Genomic DNA, 23109 nt, shown 5'->3' on the forward strand with positions numbered 1-23109 from the left:
TTTCCTATTATATTCCTTAGGGGAAGGCTCCTCACTCTGCGGAAGGATCTTCTTACTCTGTTGCGATACCTAGAAAAAGTTTTCCCTGACGCGCTGGGATCAACACTGCCGAAGCTGTTCAGGTGTCACCTCTCGGTATGAAAACCCCTACCCCAGGTAAATTCACCTTCTTGAAATAACCAGTGCTCCAGGAAAGAGACTTGGCACTTCTCCAAGTCTCCCATTTGAACTTGCAAGTCCATGGGTGGAGGAGGGAGGGCCCACCAGTCTTCCAGGTCCCTGGAAGCGGGGTGCTGCTGCGCAAACACCTAAAAGTGTAGGCGGTGGCTTGCTGATTTTACCCCGCTTTGCCGCAGCATGCCCCTGATATTTCCTCTTCTCCTCTCTGTCACTTTTGAAAGGCTTTTCAAAAACTCCAGAGTTGATTTCATGACTCATTCATGGGTCACCTCCCATGGTTGGAAACCACTGACCAGGTGGTTTTTCGACAGTGTGGTCCATTAGACAGAACAGGAAAAAAATAAAAAAATAAAAATAAAATAAAAAAAAGGCAATCCACCCCAGACCTACTGCAACAGATTATCTGTTGGTAAAGCCCAGAAACTGTCATTTCAGTGAGTTTCCTAGGTGATTCTGATGTGCACTGAGGTTGGAAAACGTGTCTAGACTGGTATCTGGCCACGAGACACAAGGAAAACAGGTCCGAAGAGGCTGCAGCATCTTTCAAGATCATACCACTAATTAGCAGCAAAGCGAACAGTAGGGATCCTTGCCTTCTGTATTCCTGGAGAGTGTTCTTTGAAACACACACAGAATACGACGCAGGCGGATCTCAGACCCGCACCGCACAGCTTTACTCCACGGTCAAGCTCACTGCTGTACCTCCAATGCCCAGAACAGTGCCCTGTCTCAGGAAGAACCAGAGAACTGTATGTCTTATCATTTTGAAAATTAAAGTTCCAAGAAGTCAGGAGCCCTAAATCACACACAGGGCCAATCCAACAACCAACAACATGGCTTAATAAATATTAATCTTCCTCAAATGTACCTGTGACCTAACAAAGCAAATCATCTTCAATGTTCAAAAAATGAAGGAAAGGAGGCAAAGGTACTTTGTTTCCGCCCCCCCCCCCCAACACAGGCAAAAACAAAACATGGCATAAATGATCCAAAGTTGGCCAAAAGATCAATAAACTAGGAATGGGAAGGAACAGGTACACGTGCTTTTCTCAGGTTTTAGCAAAGGGACAAATATCAACAAAAAGCCAGTCCATCTAGGACATTTAATAAATCTATATGTAAGAGTATAAAAGTAAACCACGGAATTGGAACACTTACTGCCGAATCCGTGGTTTGGTTAGGCTTTCTGACTTTGCCTTTGTGATATCAGTTCTCCATCAGACGGGCCCCCCCAGTTAGTTCGGGTGTATACGGTCAAGGCCTCGTGCCACAGACACAGCCGTTCCCACCGCAGGACCAGCGCTCTATGAAGTGTCTGCTGAGTAATGTTCACCCTCTCTTCCAGAAGCAGCCCAAGAATGGTTGCCCCAGGGTCTGAAATCAAATTAATTCCATATCTTGCATTCATTGAGCAACTACTAACTTCTGGGTCCAGTGTGAGGCTGGGGGGAAGTGGGAAGAGATACAATTAGGCTCTGCAGTTCTGGAGTCACGTATTCTATTGCAAAAGAAAAATCCCTCAGTGTGTACACAGATACACGGTTATTATTAATAATCACACAAGCAGGTACACAATGGCCAACGGGTTAACCTGGGAGGAGGGAGCAAGGAACTGAGACACGTCCATGAGGGAACTTCTTTTCAGGGGAATGGGCAAAGGTGAGGCACCGCGACCTTTCTTTGCCCCTCCTCTCTGAGTCTGAGAGGCCTCCTTCCTCCCTCTCCTTGGGACTTCCCTGGCAAAGGGGAGGGGGTGGAAGAAGAGGCTCGAAGACGCCCCCACCACACGCACACACTGTGTCTCATACACATGGCCCTGTTTTTAAGAGCAGACACTTCTTCTGGGGCTCAGGGAGTAAGGGCAAAGGGGACACACCCTCCCACTTCACTCCCCACATCCCTCTCCAAGCTTCTCTGCGGTGAAACAGCCAACCTGGTCCACAGACTCCACGCCTCAGAAACACACCCCTCTGGAGGTCTGGTCTGACCTTAACTACTTCAGAGGTTTACCGCCAAGCTCCGTGGCTGGTCAAAACAAGAAAGAAATGTTCTACGGGTTTCAAGCACTCTCACGAACCAGGAAAGAACAGCCACTTGGGCACCATTAGGGTCACACAGGATGTCTCTCCTGACCCGCAGCAGCTTACGCCATGACTTTTGTCATCGTTACTAACTGTGGGGTTTAGTTCAAATAAATTCAGCAACTGACTGCAAATACACCGTATGATTTTTCTAAGGATGTGAGGACGAGCTTCATCTCTGGAGCCTGATGGCAAATATTAGTGTTTGAAGGGTTTTCAGGAACAACTATAAAGGACATATGGACAAAACCAAGGGGGGGTGGGAACAGGGGAAGGAGGTGGGGATGGCTGGGGTGCGGGGGGGGGGGAGGGGGAAGTAGACAGCTATACCTGAACAACAATAAAATAAAAATTAAATAAAATTAAATTAAAATAAAATAAAAGAATCTCCCCCATATACATCTGGTCACACATCTACATACACACCCATCACAACATGCATGAAGTTCGAGTCACGCCTTCGCTTGAAGAATTTAAGAAACTACTCATGGCGGATGCTGGGGGATCCCCGGACCACCCCAGTAACACCAGTCCGCCCAAGAGATAACAGGAAGAAGAGCAGAGATGAGATTCCTCTCGTTTGCTCTCGGCATTTTAGGATGACTGTAGCCCGAGAGTTAATCCCTCGAGATCATATAAAATGCGCTCTTACCTTATGGCTCCCTGACTGTGGTCACCAACAGAATTATTTCCAGAAAGACCCAGGAAGAAATCTGGGTTTTCCCAAGTCCAGCTCAACTGTCCTCGCTCAGTGTCCCTTCCCAAGGGAAAATGTCTCCCCGCGTGAGAGCAACACTGGTACCCGTGCAAATCGAGGCCATACCTATGTATCTGATAACTGAATCTTGTCACTGAGAATGTTTCTTCCTCTCACCTGGCTACAGGGAATCTCGGGGCTAGGGCTGCGGACCACCTGTCACAGAATAAGGCAGAGTCTTACAGAACGCATCTCTGGAGTTCAACACCCTCTGGTTTCAGCTGTTGGACCCCTATGCCGCTTTTGTTCTGGTTTCTTTGTCTTTATCCATGTGTTTCTTTAAGAAACAGGTAAGTAAGTACCTAAGCATCGTGAGTCCTCTATGAGACGTCTCTGAAGCGTTCACCGCCAATAAGGATGTTCCGGAGCGTGGTGGCACGCTCACATTGCCCTGAGTCTGTAACTCTTATCTCTGAGAAAAGCCACTGCTGGCCTGCGGACAATCACGGGTGACATCTCTGGCCTTCACAGTGGGTGGTAGTGCTGTCTTCCTTGGAGTGGCCTCTCAACCTGGCCTCATAGTTTCGTAAGGAAATCCTTGATTTATTTGACAGGAATACTGAGCAATGGGGACTAGGGAAAGAGATTAACTAAACCCCAAACAGAGAAATATAAAAAGTATTCGATGCTACCATCTTTGCCCTGGAATGCATCTCGTTAAAGAGACATCTGTACTTCCACAGTAAAGGCAGAGTAGACAGTAAAGCTTCTTCACTCAGGTCTCTTTGAAATTCTGTTCAAAGATGAACAGCTGTAAAAAGTAGCTTCTAAATATGCAATTATCTCAGCATAATTTCAAATGTCCAACTACATGATTAGCACCGGGAGACCATCAAATAAGTTCTGAATCATACAGAATGCGGTACCCTCTCATAACCAACTCAGGATGAGACATTTAAAAAGAAATTCATGGAACCAGTAACTGTTAGTTGGGTATGTTGACTTTAGGGAAAAGATGGCATTGAACCCTCCACACTGTAATTTGAAAGGAACATGGAAATCTGCCCCGGGCCACACTTTACTACCATCATCATCATCATCATCATCATCATCATCGTGATAAAAATGGTAAGCATTTTTAATTATTTTACCATCATGCATAAGGAAGCAATGTCTCCTAGTGCATTTGTAGAAGAGACCACTAGAGCCTAGAGAAGTCCGCACGTTTTCCAAGCCTGGTGAAAGCCAAACCCTGAAAACCAAATGGGACCTCATTGATTCCTGCATTTGATCATAAACATTCCCATACGGCACATATATTCATGTTTAAGCCTCCATATATATCGAAATGAAAAAAAACACTGGCAATAAAACACAGAGAGAAACAAAAAAAACATTGGCAATAAAACACAGAGAATCAATAGGGTCTCCAAACTGGAACTACTTCACTTACATTCTAATTCTCTCTGTAGGATTTTAGAGCTGCCCAAGAGATACAAGTCTAGTTGACACAGAGATTTAGAGGAGGGAGGGATATTTTTGGCAAGTTAACCTTTCATTACATCAGACAAACTAAATTTAAAGTACGTATTATGAGAAAATGTGACCACTGGCAAGTGCTCGTTCAATGCTGTCATTTACCACCAGCCACCTTCATCCACCTAAGATTCGTTGTAATTCCTTTCAGCTCACAGAAGTACGCCCATCGGGAAGTGAATCAGCTTTCATTCCTGTTTCAACTCTGCGCACCAAACCGCAGGTCAAATCTAAGACAGTTCTGATGCTATCATGAATTTGGTCAAAATCATTCAACACGTTCAAACGTCATGATGGAAGTATAAAATCCATGATATCCACCTGAAAAACATCTTTGATTTCAGCATAACCCTTCCTCCCAAGACAGATTCTAACTTCCTGAAATGTCTTCACCTATCCATACACAGGTACGTAGTTATCGGGATGCTGCTCCAAAGCCATATTTTCTAGATAAACAAACCGTTCATAGATCTCATATCTAATACAGTTCTTTCTTTCTTTTGCTGAACAGAATAAATTCTTAAGTTAAAAGAATCTTGCAGTATATTAGATATTGTCTTAAAATTTAAGAGCAGACACTTTATTTCTAGTTGATTGAAAAAAATAACTTTCCTACTCTCCCGACACTTTCTTCTCCATAGTCTATCACTTTTACTTCTCATAAGTTTGCCAGTTTTTCATACAAATTTATATGAATGTTTTCATTCTCTTCTGCTGGTAGCTACTGTGCAGTGCTGCTGGAGAAAGGGCATAAATAAGAATAAAGCCAACTGAGTGCATAGCTTTGAACAGTAGGATATTACGCAGCAACCCACACAGAAGGGAACTCAAACAATGAACACCCAGAGCCCGGGAAGTCGCCACTGCATTCAATTCACTTCTGCAGGTATGTGTCTGGGCCGGCAGTGGCCCAAGCGCCAGACAGACAGTAACCTACAAAGATGGAGTGGGCCATGTGGACCACAGTGCTCACTCTGCAAGCGTATGCACTGGTGGTCTGTAAAGAACTCATTGGCCCCGGCTGGTGTGGCTCAGTGGACTGAGTGCCTGGCCTGCAAACCAAGGGGTCGCTGGTTCAATTCCCAGCTGGGGCACGTGCCTGGATTTCGGGCCAGGTCCCCAGTAGGGGACACATGAGAGCCAACCACACACTGATGTTTCTCTCCCTCTCTTTCTCCTTCCTTTCCTCTCTCTCTAAAAATAAATTAATAAAATCTTTTTTTAAAAAAGAATTACTCATTCATGACTGAGGCAGTTGTTGAGAAAGATCACTTTCTTCTTATTCTTTCTGATTTAATTCACCAAGATACATATGACTCCCTTTATCCCAGGACAATTCCTAAAAGGGGGTTGTGTTGAAAATCCATCTGCTGGTCATTTCCTGCTGTGTCCCCACCCCCGACCTCAAGCGTACAGTCCACACCCACGTCCATTCCATTACTACCTCCTTGCATGTGCCTCCTCCTCCCCAGGACTAGCATGAGGTGATTTCTTCCTACAAAGGCTGAAGATCAGAACCAATTCCAACACAAGAGCCTATCCACGGAACACTGCAGATAGAACAGACTTCTGGTCCCTCCACTGTAACTCACCTGAACCAAGAAGCTACGGCCAGTCGTTTCGCCAATCGCCGGCCAATGTCCCAGCGCAGCAAAGCACGCCAAAGGAAACTTCCTTTGGAAATTGAGTGAGAATGAAAACAAAAAAGTGCTGACTAGAAAATGGAAATGTTGGAAACGACGCTGGGCTGAAATAACTCTGGGTAGTCTAGTGGAGAGAGAAGGCTGACACCCAAACCCATCGGTCTGCTGTGAGAATAGCCAAGTGCTTAAGGCACAGACTTTGTTCTAAAATTTTCTGATGGAGCATTGTCAGGATGAAATAAAAGGAGCCTGCTTTGCCACTTTGGGGATGCATGAGACTTCATCAGATTGGGATGCAAGAGAAAAGGTGGTGAAACCTGACCAGGCTTCCAACAGCTTTTTCAAAGGTCAGAGTGTCCCCAAAGGATGGCAAAGCCTTGGGGGGACGTGCCTTCCCATTCAATCCATTGAGCGGCTCAGGGGCCAGGCCTACTTCGCAGGCCGTATCAGGGATTCCTCACTTCTCACAAATACCTAACACAGATAAAAAGTCCTCTTTGATGACGAACATTCTAACTTCCAGCTCAATTTAGCAAAGCTCCGACCCTTAGCAAATGACCCAGATAATAACCCTTTGTGGGTATGGATTCGAAACAATAAATGATAAATGAAAAAAAAAAAAACAAGGCAATAAAAAGTCCAGTATAGCAGTGTTTTCTCACTGGTAGGATGAGTCCCACTGATGAGACACAGAAGTCTCTTTGGGGACAGGAGTCACCAACAAGCCCAGACCCTCCATGCGTAGGGCTGCTGCTCCAGAATAAATTCATTCACCTTCTCCGTTCACGCTAATTCATGAGAAGTAATGTTTCGGTTTGGGCTTCATGTTTCACCTGCGAACACACTCCCACCAACAAAAATAGCCCCTCCCCCACTGCGATGTTACAATACTAACATAGAATTTCCAGTTTTAATAGAGCACTTTTAATGTATTACCAAGTGCACTGGGTCATGTAACTACTCAGCAAGGAAATGCTAAATTGCTACAGTTTTGATTCAGGACACTTTTCTCATTCTTATCGGCCCAGTCTCAGGATTATTGCCACTGAGTTATTAATTCTCAAACTGCTCTTTCTTGTGTTGATTGGTCTCAGGTAACAAAGTTAGAGCCAGGTTAGCAAAAGTGAAGATGGGAAGCCGGACTCCAGCGGCCCACCTCATGGTTTCGAAACCCTGGGAGTGGAAGGTTCTGGGTCCTTTCCTCACCTACCACTCAGTTAGCATTGGAATCCATGCACCTAGCAGCACAAACACCAGACCCTGGGTCCTCGTCACGACTTCCTCAGTACCTTACCCTGACTATCAGTGCAGCGGAGACACTGGCTTGGCCAAAGAGTCTGTTCAGTTTTGTCCATAAAATAAAAGACTTATTTCTCATTTTTACCAATAACTTTACTGATTTGGATTTTTTGAGTATGTCGACTATTGCCTGCTATTGGTTTCTAGTGGGTAGAGGCCAAGGATGCTGCTAAACATCTTCCAATGTATGAGACAGCCCCACAGCAAAGAATTATTTGGCCAAAATGTCAACAGTACCAAGAAACTTCGCAAACCATTTTGGGCATGTTCGATCAGTTATGGCACCTCTCCACACACTGCGCAAACTTTTTTTTTTTTTTTGCATTTCAGTTGCATTTTTACCTTTCTTGAAATAATAAAGCATAATAAGCCAAAAGTGTTGTATATTTTCTTCCATCTTCAATATGAAAATGACTGCACAAAAATTCACCAATTTCGATAATTTTTTAATGCACACTGATGTGACAGCTGTCACAATACAATCTAACAGAATTGTTTTGAATGAAATTAAAGACAACTAAGCGCTACTATAGCCATTGTCCAGAAAAAAACTAAACGAACTTTTTCGCCCACCCAATACATAACTTTTGATTTCAGGCGTCTTTACACTTGATTAAAAAAACACACAAATAGTCATGTGAAATATAATGTTCATCTGGCATCCTGAGAGCCAAGAGTGATTTGATAGAGACCTGGGTACATTTCCTTGAATGCCCCAGTCCCTCCTTCGCTGCCCTCCACAGGCGCAATGCTTCAAAGGTAAGCAGGTAAGGGATTTATTGGAGATAGCAAAATAACCCAGGACGATGAATTTTATTTACCTAAGAGGGAAAACGGTGTTGGTGGATTTCCGAACTGGTTTAACGGACGCGTACCCCGCGCTAAGTGGCATGACCCTTGGGGAAAGTTTAATTTAGCTTAGAAAGAAAAAATCTTACCTGAGAGATTTTCTGAGTTTATCATAGTAGATGTGCCTAATGCAGCTGTATATTCATTTAATTATGGGAAATGCCAGTTCGGCGCCTACTGAGGTTTCCCCACTCATTTTAGACATGTAAAATGTTATAATCCCGGTTACTTCCACATCAAAGACTCAGGTCCACAGAGAAAGGGGGTCCAGGACGGTGTGCAAAGGAGGACAGACCCCACTTAATGTCACGAGCGCATCCAAATTTAGGCGGCTGGGTGTCTACGAGTTTCCCTTGCTGTTTCACACACATGCAGCTGGCCCACTCAAGCACGGTGCAACAGACAGAGTGAGGCTCAAGTCCTTCCTGAATAGTCTGTTAAATGAGCAATCAGGATAAGACAGTCCAAATGCATTCCTGTAAATTACAAGGTTATCTTCGGGCTGCGTGGAGGAGACGGGCAGCGCTCCGGAGCTGGGTGTCTCTGCAGTTCCCATCCTCTCTGCCACTTACATAAGCTGCCACAGGTTCTAATGCAAATGTTTTCCAAAGAGCCACTCCTGGTCACAAATGAGTGTTTCTTTTTCTTCCCTTCCAGGAACATTACTCCCTCACCCTCACTCCAATCTCACTTTTTTGTAGCTGACTTCTAAGATCTCAAGAAGAGCCCCCAAACATCATCATTACATAAAGTCAACACGGATCTCACATGCATTCATTTCCACATATACTCATTTTACTTCCTTGCTAAGCACAGGAGTTTCATTCTAACGGGTCAGAATTAACCAGTTAGTCTTAGATCCCATGATTTTTTTTTTTAAAGTGAAAACAACACTTGCAAGGGATTTCATCTTCACACCGAGCATCATAAAAACCCCATTTGAGAATATACGAAGGGAACTTAAAGCAAACATGGTAGAGACTCAAATATAACGAAAATAGAAGGCAGATGGAAAGATGGCTTCAGTACTGTTATAAAAACTAGCCCCCTGGGGCTCGGACAGACAACCATGCATACATCCACAGATCGCGAGATGAGCCGGGGATTCACCATCATCCCCGTTGCACCGACTTCATGTTTCGGTGAGAAAAAAACTTTTGCCACACACATGCCCTTGACACAAGTGTTAACAACCCCCAGCAAAAGAGGCTGAGTACCTCTAGGAGCTTTACTCACCTCCACAGCTGAAGGCGCACTAATCTAAAAAGGAATGTGCTCTCAGAGATTCCAAGCAGCTCGGCCATAATTTCCATACACCTCTGGGAAGTCCCAATTCCTGTAAGCTAGGTTCCCTAGCAACCAAATGCTCCTCTGAATGCTCCTTCCCACCCGTCCCCTTCATCCAGCTGTGTTCACTCCTGAGCAGTAGGGTAGGAGGAATGGGGGAACTTAGAAGATAAATGTGATGCTGCTTTAAAGCATAATAATAATTACCAGTGCCGGTAATTATTGATAATGTTAATATCAATTCATTATTGATAATGTCTGATAAAAACAGGCCAAATAACGACTCAGATAAAAGGTAAAATGTTTCATCTGCTAACATCACAATTCAGAATATGTAAGGTAATCCCCTTAAGGAACCAAGAAAAAAACAAAAGGTTTAAAATTGTTTGGCAAGTTGGAGAAATCGATACCTAGAATCTTAATGCTGGAAGGGGAAATGGGCTGCAAAGGTTTTGCAAAGGCCCAGTCAAGTCAGGTTTTGGGGTTCAGGCTAATTTTGAGGATGAAAAATTAGGGAAGCCTTCCAATCAGAAAACAAATAGAAACCCTGGCAGTTCTCCCACCGCCCAATCACATCCTTTAAGGCCACCAAGTCTGTGACAGGCTGTATCGCTCAGAGAGTGGAGAGGAACTGCTTAATGCTATTAGAGAGAAGCAAGCACTGAATTCTTAAAACTGAGGTCAACAATTCACATAGACGATACGAAGCTCTGCCACAGCAGACCCAAGGATTTTCTTCTCTAAACTTTTAAGTGCAGAAATACTAATTTTTCTGGGATGGGCTTCCATGAAGCAAAGGGCTAGATTAGCCCCTGAATTCTTAAAAGGTACCCTGGACAAGAAGTGGGGATTTGGGGCCAGAAACACCTTCATGGAAATCCTATCGTGTAGCTCCTGAGCTGGCCTGAGGACAGCACGTACCTGTCTCTGAGCATCAGTTCATTCACCAGTCACCTGGAAACCACATCTAATCCTCCTCTTATCCAGATTAAATGAATTCATGTCCGTTATATCTGGCTTATAGCACACACTTGACAAGTGTTTGCTATTTATGATGTTGTCCCTTCAAAAATCTCTCAGGATAAAGTTTAAAATTGGTCATGCTAATATTTTGCATCATGGTGCAAAAAATGATTCATGTGGCAAAGCATCCATGACCCTACCTGTAGGTGCACCTGGTGATGTGTGTATTGTGTGTGTGCCTGACCCTACCTGCAGGTGTGCCTGGTGATGAGTGTATTGTGTGTGTGCATGACCCTACCTGTAGGTGTACCTGGTGATGTGTGTATTGTGTGTGCCCATGACCCTACCTGTAGGTGTACCTGGTGATGAGTGTATTGTGTGTGTGCATGACCCTACCTGCAGGTGTACCTGGTGATATGTGTATTGTGTGTGTGCACCACAAAATAACATATAATAACGTGTTTTTTGCTGCCTGACCAGGCCCTAAGAGCAAATCTGTCTTTGTTCATTCCTACAACCAACTCAAAAGTCATTGTCACTAAATGAGAAATGAAAAGAGCTACGTGTTTTACATCTAACAGAACTTTGTCTCGAGTATGAATTATAACTATTTCAGTTTTGTTAGCCTATTCCTAAGTCTGGATTTTTGCTGTTGTCGTTTGCTTCTCCTTTGTTACGAAATAACCACATAACACACGTACAATGTAATGTAGAAAAGCAAAATGAATGTCTGCGTACTTGCTTACAGAACATCCCAGGCACCTTTGAAGTCCCACATGTAGCCCAACCCTTCCTAATCACACCCTCCCCTTCATCCCCAGAAGTAACCACAAACCTCCTGCATTTTATGTTAATAGGTTCCCTTGATTTTCTTTATAGGCTCCCCATATGAATGAATCCTAAACGATGTGGTGCTTTAGTTTAACAGTTTTTGAATTTCACATAAATGGAATCACACTGTATTACTCTCGTCTTGCTTCTTCACTCACTGTTCTGCTTGTGAGATTCACCCCTGTTGATACACACAGTTGTAGGGCGCCCTCACTCACTGTAAGTGACCCACAGTTTCTTCATTGGACACACTGTTGATGGACAGGAAGGTTGTTTCTGGTGTTTTGCTGCCATAAACAGGGTTGCTATGAGCATTCTCGCACATGTGTAACAGTTTCCCAGAGGCAGAGCTTCCCATCTTTCGTCACAACCCAACTTACAGAGCAAATAATAACATTAGAATGGCAAACTGATATTATTAGACAAAACCGTTCCTACTCCAGGCTTGCAATCTGCCCCGCTACCTTGCTTTGCTATCCTGCAGGCTAGGGAACTAGGGGATGCTTTTATAAAGCATTGCAAACTTCTTTCCCAGGTCATCCTGCCAGTTCTTACTGTCACCAGCCTCGTATGCATATTCCTTCTGCTCCACACCTTTGCCCAAAGCTTGATGTTGACAGATATCACCAATCTGGTAGGTATTAACTGGTATTTCATGATGGTTTTAATGTTGTATGTTGTACTTCCTCTATGATTAAAGCAGTAGAGTCCTAGAACATGAAAGAGCAGACCAACAGAATGAAGTAGAAAATGCAGAAAAATAGCTAATTAATTACTTATGGCAATTATGTATACGAGAGGGGCATATCTCCAATCAGTGGGGGAAAGACACACTTTCTAGAAAGTGGTCTGTGATATCCAGAGAGCCATATGGAAAACAGAGAAGAGTGGAACCATTCTCCATACCAGACGTGGAAATAAATTCCAAATGGGTCACAGATTTATAGGTTAAGAACAGCTAAGGAACTAAATTTGTGGTTTTAAAATACAGATCAAGTATTTACAGATAAAATTTTATTGGCTGAAATAAACGGAGTGCTGTTTTATTAATACAGATGAATATTTACTGACCAAATTGAGACGTGCAAGACCACGGACATAAATACTCACACGGCTGTTCGCCCGCAGTGCCATTCATCCAGCCATCCATCCAGTTCAGAAAAAGTAATGTTCCAGTTCAGGCTTTATTTTTGATTTGCAAACAAGCCCCCCAAAACAAAAACAAATCATTCCCACTACAATGTAACAGCAAGTCTCGAAACAAACATATATCCAAATGAGCGAATTTTGGCATATGTACACAATAAAGTCTCTGCGGTTGTAAAACACAACAAAAAAATCTTTTCAAAGTGGTGCCAGGGTGATCTCTGAAATATACTGTTAAGTGCAAAAAGCAAGGTACAGAACTATAATTTGCTACATTCATTTTTAGGGAAGAAATAAAGATTTGTTTGCTTACATTAAATAAAAACTACGCATACATACATATGTAAAAATTAAAACATGCCTATAAACATACATACATATATACATATCCACATCTTAGTAGCTAGATATACCTCCATATATATTTTCCTAACTTTGTCCACTCGAACAGACCTAGAAACAATGATGAGCCCAGAGGCAATGAGAACCCCTACCACCCAGACTATGGTCTCTAAATACCATTTACCACTGAAAAGATCTGGGTCAGGAGAAGTCCTAGATAAGTCTGAAATGGTGTAAGACTATACCAGCAAGTAAAGACGTCATTAAAGACCACTCTAGTCATGTCAAAAGGACCCAGGCGCCAATTTAAAGGAGAGTCTCTCATGGGCCAAAGAAATGTGAACTTCAAAAGCATGAACTGCAAAGGATCGAAACACATAAGTGTGTTAAAATCCATGAGTCCACAGTGATACTTAAAACCAAACAAAAAACCCCTCACTGATCTTCTTTGGAAGATGCTAGAAACATCAACTCATTGTTCTGAACATTATTTAATACAGAGGGAATAACACTGAGCATTAATATTCCCATATACACAACACTCAGAGGTAACCAAATAATACAGTTGATTCTTTCCTGATAGAAAAACTCCAGCTAACAAATGCGGAAGCAATGACACAATATCATTTTACAACCCTTACTGAAAAAAAAATGCATAGCTAAGCAATGACTATGAGCGGTTTCTGAAGAGCCTGGGGAAACTTCAGAATGGGAAGATCTGGCCCACAACACCTGAATCCACTGGTCAGCCTATTCCCACTTCTACTTAACAAACGAAGTGGAGATTCTGAGGAAACCTCTTCAATCCTATTTTACTTCTTCATGCGACAATCCCAACGACGTGCCGATTCTCCACCCACCCTCTTTTCTCCTGACTCCAGGCTTGCCTGGCTCCCCTGCCCCTATGAGAGCCTGCCCTTCTTCAGTCTCCTTCCCTGTTCTCTTCCATCCACAGCCCTTAAAGGCTGGTGTTCCTGGAACTCACTGTTCCATTTTCTTCGTCAACATACTTTCCCCGAGGCAATCTCGGGCCATTACAAAACCTCTCTTTCATTGTTTGTTCATTCACTCCACAAATACGTGCTAGGCCGAAACCGTGTGGTAGGTGTTCTGGGGATTCGAGAGGATGAAAACAGATACACAGCCCCCACCTTACGAGTTTTGGACTTTATGATGCTGGGCAAATGATACTCATTCAGTAAAAACCGTACTTCGTGTATCAGTTTTGATCTTTTCTGGGACTGGGGACATGCGCAGAAGGATGAAGCTTCTTTTGATGCTGGACAGATGCAGCGAGCACAGCCCCGGGTCAGCTGCACCCTTAGGAGGGTGAACAACTGAAACTCTACAGTGACCCGTGTTGCCCGTGTTTTTGAATATTGTGTTTTGTATTCTCGCATCCCATCATGTCAAAATTCCCATCTACGTCTCCTGCTGCTGATGGGAAGGATGGAGGAGGGCAATTACAGACGGTCCTAGAATTAGAATGAGCTTGTATTCCGACCACCCAAGTGTTCTGAGCTCGTTCCGGCAAGCGAGGCGAAGCTGTGATGTGCTGTAGGTTAGGAGTGTTAAACATATTTTCGACTTACGATGTTTTACTTTATAATGGGTTTATCAGGATGTAACCCATCTGTGGGGTGGGGGGCGGGGGGGGCTATGGGGTATCAGTATTTGAGGAATCCCAAGATAGATATGCAATTATAAAGGTGGTAGGTGTGGGCAGGCAAGGTCACGGCGCATCGAGAAGACAGAGGGGTCTGACCTCATCGTGGAGATGGGAGTAATTCCCTAAGAAAATGATGGCTGGACTGAGATCAAATCCGTAATTCTGTCCCAAAGCTCTCTTCTGAATTCTCGACCGGAAATTCAGTCTATCACCATCTCAAAGAGCATAAGCACCTCGAAGTCAACATACTCCAAACTGCGTTAATTATCTCTCCTCCCAATGCCTGCATTCCCCATCTCGGCGAAAGGCGGTGCAGTCCATCCGGAAACTTGGCAATTGTCCTTTATGCTGTCCCCTTCCTCCCTCTCCACTCCCAGTGCATTGCCGAGTCCTGCCAATTTTGCTTCCATTTTCAGGTATCAGTTCCCATCACGTCTTTTCAAGTCAGCACCAAAGCTCGCTTGCAGGGACTCCAGTCTCCGTCCCATTCCAGACTCTTACCCACACTCACGAAGGAACCGTCCACCACACAGACCATGCCTCTCCCTGTTCACAATCTTCCAGTGCCTCTCGCTGCTTACATTCTGGGCAGTGAGTCCAGACTCTGCCAGGAAGCGGGGCATAGTTTGCCAGCCTCCCGTCCCACCGTGCACCAGGGCACATGGGAATTCCAGGGCACCAGGCCCCGTTTCCAGCTGTCTCCACATCATTGTGCGTCTTCGGCTGAAATGCCTTATTTCATCTTCCACCTGCCCCCAAACCCTTTTACCCCCAAATGCCAGTCTGTGATCTAGTTTATGAATCCACAGTCCAGTGAGAAAAATAAAGTTGGCAAAGCAGTGTTAGTCCCCCGATATTTTGGGGAATGTAAATAATACCCCCTTCTCCGAGAAGCCTTCCATGACTTGTCTATGTTGGGGAATCATCTAACTTATTGTCCAAACGGGGAGACTTTTGAGATCATAAAGGGGGCACCATTAATAACGATGCTGAGCAACAGGCACAGACCAGGACTGTCCCGGGACCACCGGCTGCATGGCGGGCCCACCTCCGGACAGAGTTGGCTGCTTCCCTCCCCCAACTCCCACAGCACCTTTGTCTGTTCACTCGTCGTACCGTGTGTTTGCACATCAATTCCTGCACTAGTCCGAGAATTCCACAAAGACAAGGCCGGGCCTTTTCTACCTGGTGTCACCAGCGTCTCTCAGTGCCAGGGACAGAGATGACACAAAATGGCATCAACAAAAGCAAATGTTTGTTGAATACATTGTCTGAGGAAGAAAGATTAGATGCCCTAACCTTGGCCAACAAAAGAATTTAAAAATGCCCATTATCTGTTCTCATCCCAGACAACACTTCCTCATTTGGCTAAAGAGTTTTAAATGGGAACGAAGCCTTCACAGAGAAAAACTCCAAGCCTCAGGCCAATGACTGGCTGTTGAATCAACCAACAGCTACTTACTTAGCATCATACATTCTTAGGGCCCAGTGGGTATAATACAATAGCTAATAATGTGTGGGATAACAAAAAAATGCAGAAACGAAAATCAAAACTAATTATGAAATAAAATAAACACCAAATAAGTGTTACAGGAATTCATGGAAGGCAAAGGAGAAACTTCTCGTTTGGTTAGAAAAGCAGGTGCTTGGAAGTGATGGGATTTGAAGAGAGACAGGGGCAATGGCTTCAACCACTCGAGAAGCAGGGAGGAGGTCTCAAGCCAGGGGCGGGGCGGGTGTTGGCGAGGCCACCAAGTGTAAGGAGAATTGTTTTGGGGAGCTGCCTCTAGACTGTCACTGCCAAAAAGACTCCTGGATTTTCATCTCCTCCCTCAAAAGAGTAATACTTTGAGACATAGAAAGAGATATAGGTTGCTTTTTCCTTTAGAACCTCTTTAAACTGTATAAGTGTTAAAACATCATCTTAGGAAAATTACCGTTGGCGGAACTTTCAGGTAGAACTGCTGGGTTACCCCTTGGTATGGGTTAACTCTCTGTGTGTTTGAAAAGCTCTTTGCAAGCCCCAGCCTGGCAGCCTACAGCCTCTCCTTCTCCTACACCTGGCCTTTTAACCTTCTCATGAAAGAAATCGTAGTGTTAATACAGGGGTGCCACTGTGCGGCAAGCAACCATGGGTGGACCTCCCTGTCAACGTTGGGGTTCAGGGAGATGCTTGTAGATGTGGCTGTCATACACACTGCTCCTCTTGAGTTATTGAGTGTGTCTCACCTCTACCACTAGCACCAGTGACGATGGATATGCAAAATGTCCCCACACTCGTTCCCCCTGCCGGTACCCTGCTCGGGCCGGGAAAACCTTACATCGCCAAGGGAGGTCGACTACGTCCTGACATATGAACTGAAATTCCTACAAGATCCACCGCACTCACACAAAACATACACCCATCGAAGAGAGGGAATTCTTACTTAAAAACGATTCTTTCTGCTCTGCTTGAAAGCTCCTTCTTCCAAAAGCCCTAGAGCACTCAGGATATTGCATAACTAGCATGGGATCTACTCTCGAAGTACAGTTTTATAAAAGGACTAACCCAAGTGTGCATGCAGTGAGTCTAAAGGATGTGTCTTGCCAGTAGTAGTCTTCAGCTCCGTACCTCTTCTCCCCTGACCCTACCCACAGGGCCAACGCAGGCCCCAGACCCACAGGGAAAACCAGCAACAGCAGGTGTCACATCGCCTGGTATACATGTGACCCGTTCGCCTATAAAATTTTCATAGAGCACAGCGAAACCACAACAAATGAGAAAACATGTGGTTCAAGTTATAGTCATATTTATTTAACCAACATCTACTTACCCAAAGGAGAAAAAAGAAATCAAAGTAATGAGGATGAAATGAAATCAACCATTCTGCGATTAGTAAGTAGATTTTAGTGGACAATAAAGCCGTTCACTGATGCTATTATGAAAATCTATAAAATGCTTTTCCAGATTTGTTGTCCAAATCTTTCCAAATAACAATAAACATTGAGCAACTCCTTTATTTATTATCCAACGTAGGATGTAATAGCTAAGTGACGTGAAGAAGAAGAGTACTTCAGCTATCGTTATATGCCTTAAGAATCTTGAAAAGTCAAATATATATATATATACATAGTGGAGTCAAAAGTGACAAAAAGAGGCAGAAAACTCCCTAAACTTAAGGGTGCTCTCATTCCATTTTTTTCTGCAAGGCTCAGAGCACGTGAACTTGAACTCATGAAGGCTATGAGCACACCTGCTGAGACGGCGTGAGCCTGTGAGACAGGCAGTGGCGGGTCGGGTTGCTGGAAGACCAGAAGACCTGATGGACAGAAGTGGGAGTAATAGTGGGGTACGGGGCAAAGTAGGACAGGGTCGAGGGGCCCTGAGGGCAGCAGTCTGCACTTGACAGAGGTGGGAGGAGTCAGAGAGGACCTGGGCCTGGAGATGTTAAAAAACTGAAAAGACTTTTCAGACACATAACACCCAAGTCTTGCAGGCAAAAGTTAGGAGGTGGAGTAGTTAGAAGCAGGAGGGCCCATGGACGAAGATCTCTGGGACAGAAAACGATGGGAAAGCTTCAGAAAGGACAGAAAGGCAAAAGGGACATTTGGCTTAAAGCAGGAAGAGGGAAAAGCAGCCTGAAAAGAGAGTGAGGGGCAGAGCCAAGGATCCCGGGGCGCAACTGTCCTCACTGCCCAGGACAGGTCAGGACTTTTCTTGTTTTAAGGTATTTTAGAGGGAGCAGCAGTGAATACTGAATATTGTCTCCCTTGAGAAAACCTAGCAAACCCGAGCGGTGGGGCTACCTGAGCTTCCCCAGGTTCTGATCCAGGTACATTCAGGGAGAGACCCCCCCACCGCCCCCACCACAACATGGAAAACCCTGGGTGCTATGGCTGCAGCGTAGTAGGACAAGCTACATGAAAGGACTGTGACAGCATTTCATTGTCAGTCACTGAATCCCTCAGACACAAACATAAAGACCAGAGGGACAATCGTGAAGAAATATTTGTCAAATATGGATATGATAGCTCTTCTGAATCCAGATGCCCTACCCAGAAATTCCACTAATTGCACAGGTCCCTACCCTGGGTGTGTTTGCTTTCCTGCCATGTATTTTTCAACATTTAAGAATCCTACCTGAGGCATTATACCACGGAGCTCTTAGTAAAGTCTCTCTCTGATTTATTAAAATGGAAGCCCGCATCTGATGCATTTCCAAGGAGTTTTTGGATACCTTCTAGATCTTAACTACTTAGGTCAATTCCATTCAATGCAATCACTCACTGAGTGACTTTCAAGTGCGAGGCAGCGAGCTGGCTGCTGTGGGGTTGCTCGGGTGAATCTTCTCAGTGTCCATTTCAGGTTGGGGAAGCGGCATCTCCTTTCACAAGTGTGGAGAGAAAGCAAACTTCTCCATTATCTGACCCGCCTACCACCCCCTAGGAAGTGCTTTTTCCAGGAACACGCTTAATAATTTAAAAAAAAAAAAGTCAAGGAACTTCTTAATACCTGGTGACTACAGACACTGCTGTGTGTTCATTTCTACGTTCATCTGAGCCAAGTGTACATCCAATCACTCTTGTCAAATTGCATAACCACAGCATGTCGACTTGTTTCTTGTTGCAACTGTAACTTGTAAAATTAGACTTCAGGACTGAGATAGTCAGATAGTCAAGCTAAATAAATGCCTACGTTAAAAATATGTGTGTATATCATTTACATGCCACTTCCGATAAGCTCTTGAATTATGGTCTCTGAAAGTCACAACTGTCTCCAGTTGTAACATACGGTTTCAGTGTTGCAATCCTCCCTGCACGCAGGCCCTATCCCTGTCTTCTCTGTTTTCCAAGCAGCACGTTACATGGATCTATTGCAATCTGCTTTTCCTGTTTTAACGAGAACTTAATGAATCACAACATTTACTTTTCCCACGCTAAGGGACTTCTAACATTCCAAAGAAGGACCATAACCTGGCCCCAAATGCCCTTGTTTGTGCTTCCTATAGCTCCAAGTTGTATTGATACGCCCAGGTGAAGCTGCTGATACTTATCCCACTCAGAACACTGTGGGAATGAGTCACCTGCCCTCCCCTGCCCTTCATGGGAGGGGCCACACTTCCCTCTCCAGCCTGGGGCATCCCACTCTCTGACAGAAAACCCCCAGCAGAGCCCCACTAGCTGTTCAGGATGTACCACTCAAGGCTCACCTGGTCAAAACTCCAACACAGGGCTGAGGCGCCATCAGCCTGGCCAGGATCCTCTCTATGGGGGGAGCCACCCTCCTCCTTAGTAGGGTTTTTGAGTCAGTCACAGCGAACAGTACCAATTAAACTGAACAAGCTCTTGATTTATACCTTGGGATTCTTTAAGAAGCTCCAACTACTTTAGATAGTCGCCTATTAACTCCCAGAAATCCATGCTTCACAATGAAGTGAGACGGAGTTGGGGGTGGGGGTGGTGAGGGGTGGAAGGATAAATTACTAGCCAAGCAAACAAAATGATCCCTTCTCTCAACCACTGAGAAACGGAGTCAGTGCTAAAGTAGGAAGCTAGAACCTCAGGGTCTTTCTAGGATAAACTTTCAACAATGGCTATAAGACCTCCCTAACCAACCAAGGCTATTGTCCTTGGAAATCTGTCTAAATGGAGATAAGCCCGACCAGTGATGCAGCCCACTTCTCCTGGGGCATCCACTCAGCCCAGAGCCAAGTTCGCTGTCTTTGTTGCTTTTCCCCTAGCCTTCCCCGGCCTTTCCCAGAGCCCAGTTTGCACGGCAGGAAACTTGAGGGGAGGTTGGTTTCAATGTTGCATTTGTGATTGGTGAAGCCGGAGTCCCAGCTGTGGCTGGAGGCAGATAAAGACACTCAGCTGCCCTGTCATCGCCACTACTCTGGTAGCAGAACAAAAACAAGTGATCCAAGTCTTTGTGAATTTTATGTCTGGTCAGTTACTTGCCCAAACAACCAACAGAGAACATGTCCTATTGATCCTACAATCCAGCTCTGGAAGTATGAAAAAGGGAAGAAAACTCCCAAATTGAGTATCTTGGATTTAAGGACCCTTGAGAAACATCACCTCCCCGCACCCCACCCCAAGACAGGTAAAGTAGCCCAGGCCCATGTAACTGAAAGGTTATTCTCATTAGGTAGAAGGTGAGCCCCACCGCCGGGAGTAGGGAAATGTCTGTGACATGTCTGTGTAATGATCTTGTCACTTCCCCAAACAGTCCGTACTGTTTCCTTAAAAAAAAAAAAAAAAAAAAAGGACTGCATGAAATCTGTGGTGTGTCAGCTCCCCCCCCCCAACGTCTGAGTCACAGCCTGCACGTCTTTACTGGGGCTCTAGGTGACCAGGGTGTATCACTTTCAGAGTTGCTCCAACAGCCGAACTCGTGGCTGCCTTCCAACCGCACACAACACAATCGCTGTCTATTTTAAAACAATTTTCCTAACCCACATGCGATGGAACATACCTCCTACATAGGTCTTCAACTTCCTACTGGAAACAAAACATTCCTGTCTCACACTGAGCCTGTCATCGTTCAGGACTAATGCGTGTGTGTGTGTGTGTGTGTGTGTGTGTGTGTTTTCGACCATGCAACTCTTGGAGCAAAGAAAGCCACCCCAAATTTTACCAGCGTACCTGAGCCAATCACGAGCTTTGGAAGAGGAATGAATAAGAGAGCCCTTAAGCCCAGGGACTTCTCTCACGCAAACAGTACGGGGAAAAAAATAACACCTCTCGGTAGAGGGAGGGGGCAGGGTGGATGATAGAGGAAGGGCATTAAGCAGCCGACCAAAGGCAGCGCAAGGCGGCCGCACTTAGCGAGATGCCTGCATGGAGAAGCCAAACAAACCTTTTCCTTGTTCAATAACCAAGCACTGTCTGCCAGGCGTCCCATTGGGCACGAATAATAAATACATCGAGGTGGGCAAACAGATGCCCGGAGATCAGCCACCCCCCAAAAGGTCAAAACTTCAGAAACCCCGGGGATCGCAGCACCCTCAAACACATCCATCAGTCGCAGCGGGAGAAAGGACTTGGGAGACTCAGCAAAGGATTCTGAATTTTGTGGGATTTTTTTTCCCTTCCAAGCTCTGGCTTGCAAAGTACGGCAGCTACATGCAAAGCTAGAGAGGGGCAGGAAGGCTGAGGGCGGCAGGGGTGCGGGTGGGAAGGGAGGGGTGCCTAACACCAGCCACCCAGGCCTCAGTCTGACGAAAGCCGTCAGCAGCCCCAACCGCATCCCACCCCTCCGCCCTGCCAGCAGACGCCCCCTGCAGCGACCACCCCCCCAACCCGCGCACCCCGGCTTCCGTCCCCGGCAGCCCCTCCAGCCCAGCACCGGCAGCAACCCCAGCCCGGGCCGCGCGCGCCGGCAGCGCCACGACTGTGGCTCCCGTCCCTTCCCAGCGGCAGACACCCCCGAGGCCTCCCTCCCAGCCCACCCGCGCGTGCCGGGGGAGTCGAGCCGGGGCGCGCACCGCCGCCAACTCCCCACGCCCCGGGGCTGGCGACGGCTCCCGCTTACCTTGGGCGCTCGCGGGGGGGCTGAAGGTGGCCAGCCTCCCGCCCCCCGCCCCTTTCCTCCGCGCCTGGTTTCTTCCTCCCGCCTCCTCCTCTTCCTCCTCCTAACCACCGTGTGTCCGGGGCTCTCCCTCCTCCCCGCGGCGGGGAGTAAAAGCCGAAAACCCCGAAGCCGGGCCCGCGTGTGTGCAGGCGGGAGGCGGCGGCGCGCGGCCAGCTCGCCAGCAACTGAGCGCGACGCGCGGCTCCCAACTAAGTGTGAAAGAAGCGGCGGCCGCGGCGGCCGCGGCAAAGAACGTCCCCCCCCGCCCAAGAACGTCCCCCCCGCCCCCCCCCCCCAGTGGGCAGGGAGCGATCGAGGGAGGGGACGGGGAGGGAGGGGACCTCCTTGCCCAGTCACTCACTCGAGGGGCGGGGGCAGCCAGACACTCCCCCACAGCCCGGCCCTCCCCGCGCCCAACTCCCGCGCGTCCCGCTCCCCACCCCCGGGGAGGGGCCTGCGGAGGCTGCGAGGGCGCCGCGCTCCGGGGGAAGGGACGGGGCGAGAGGGCGATCGGGGCTGCGAGGGGCTGCGCAGGGCTGCGGGGAGGGAAGGAGAAAGGAGTGCCGGCTTGGGTGCGCGTGTGTTTGTGTTTGTGTGTGCGCGCGCCGCGGGGCCCGCGGGAGGGGAGAGCGCGGCGGGAAAGCTACGTCCTGAGTCTGTCACCCAGGCGGTGGGGTGAAAGCTGCGGGGAGGCCGGGAGAGCGCAGCTCTGCGGGAGACCCCGGCCAGTCCGCGGGCCCAGCCCGGCGAGCTGCGCCCGCTGGATGCAGAGAGAAGGCCGGGCATCCTCCGCGCGGCGCAGGCCAGCAGCCCTGGCCCTGCCACCAAACCGCCTCCACCCTGCCCTGGAGCCGTGGCTCCTGCAAGATGAATGAAGCTTGGGCGACCCGGCACTGGCGGCAGTGAGGCAGAGACGGGCGCACCCTGGGTCCGAGACCTGGCGCCCTTCGCCCCTTCCCGGTCCTTCCCGGCCTCTGGGGACTACAGGGCGGAGGCTGCGCCTGCTGGGCACGTCGGGGGCGGTTGGGATCCGG

General features: G+C 46.7%; 1 protein-coding gene across 1 annotated transcript in view; it reads right to left on the bottom strand.

The window, feature by feature from the left end:
• C12H1orf21 (chromosome 12 C1orf21 homolog) overlaps positions 1–22335 on the bottom strand; it is a 188893-nt gene extending 166558 nt beyond the window's left edge. Inside the window, exon 1 of the mRNA XM_053915768.2 lies at positions 22037–22335. The gene's annotated coding sequence lies outside the window, so the exon portion shown is untranslated. The remainder of the gene's footprint in view (positions 1–22036) is intronic.
• Between the last annotated feature and the right edge of the window lie 774 nt (positions 22336–23109).

The sequence above is a fragment of the Desmodus rotundus genome, chromosome 12 (assembly GCF_022682495.2).
Source record: "Desmodus rotundus isolate HL8 chromosome 12, HLdesRot8A.1, whole genome shotgun sequence".
Classification (NCBI taxonomy): Eukaryota; Metazoa; Chordata; class Mammalia; order Chiroptera; family Phyllostomidae; genus Desmodus; species Desmodus rotundus.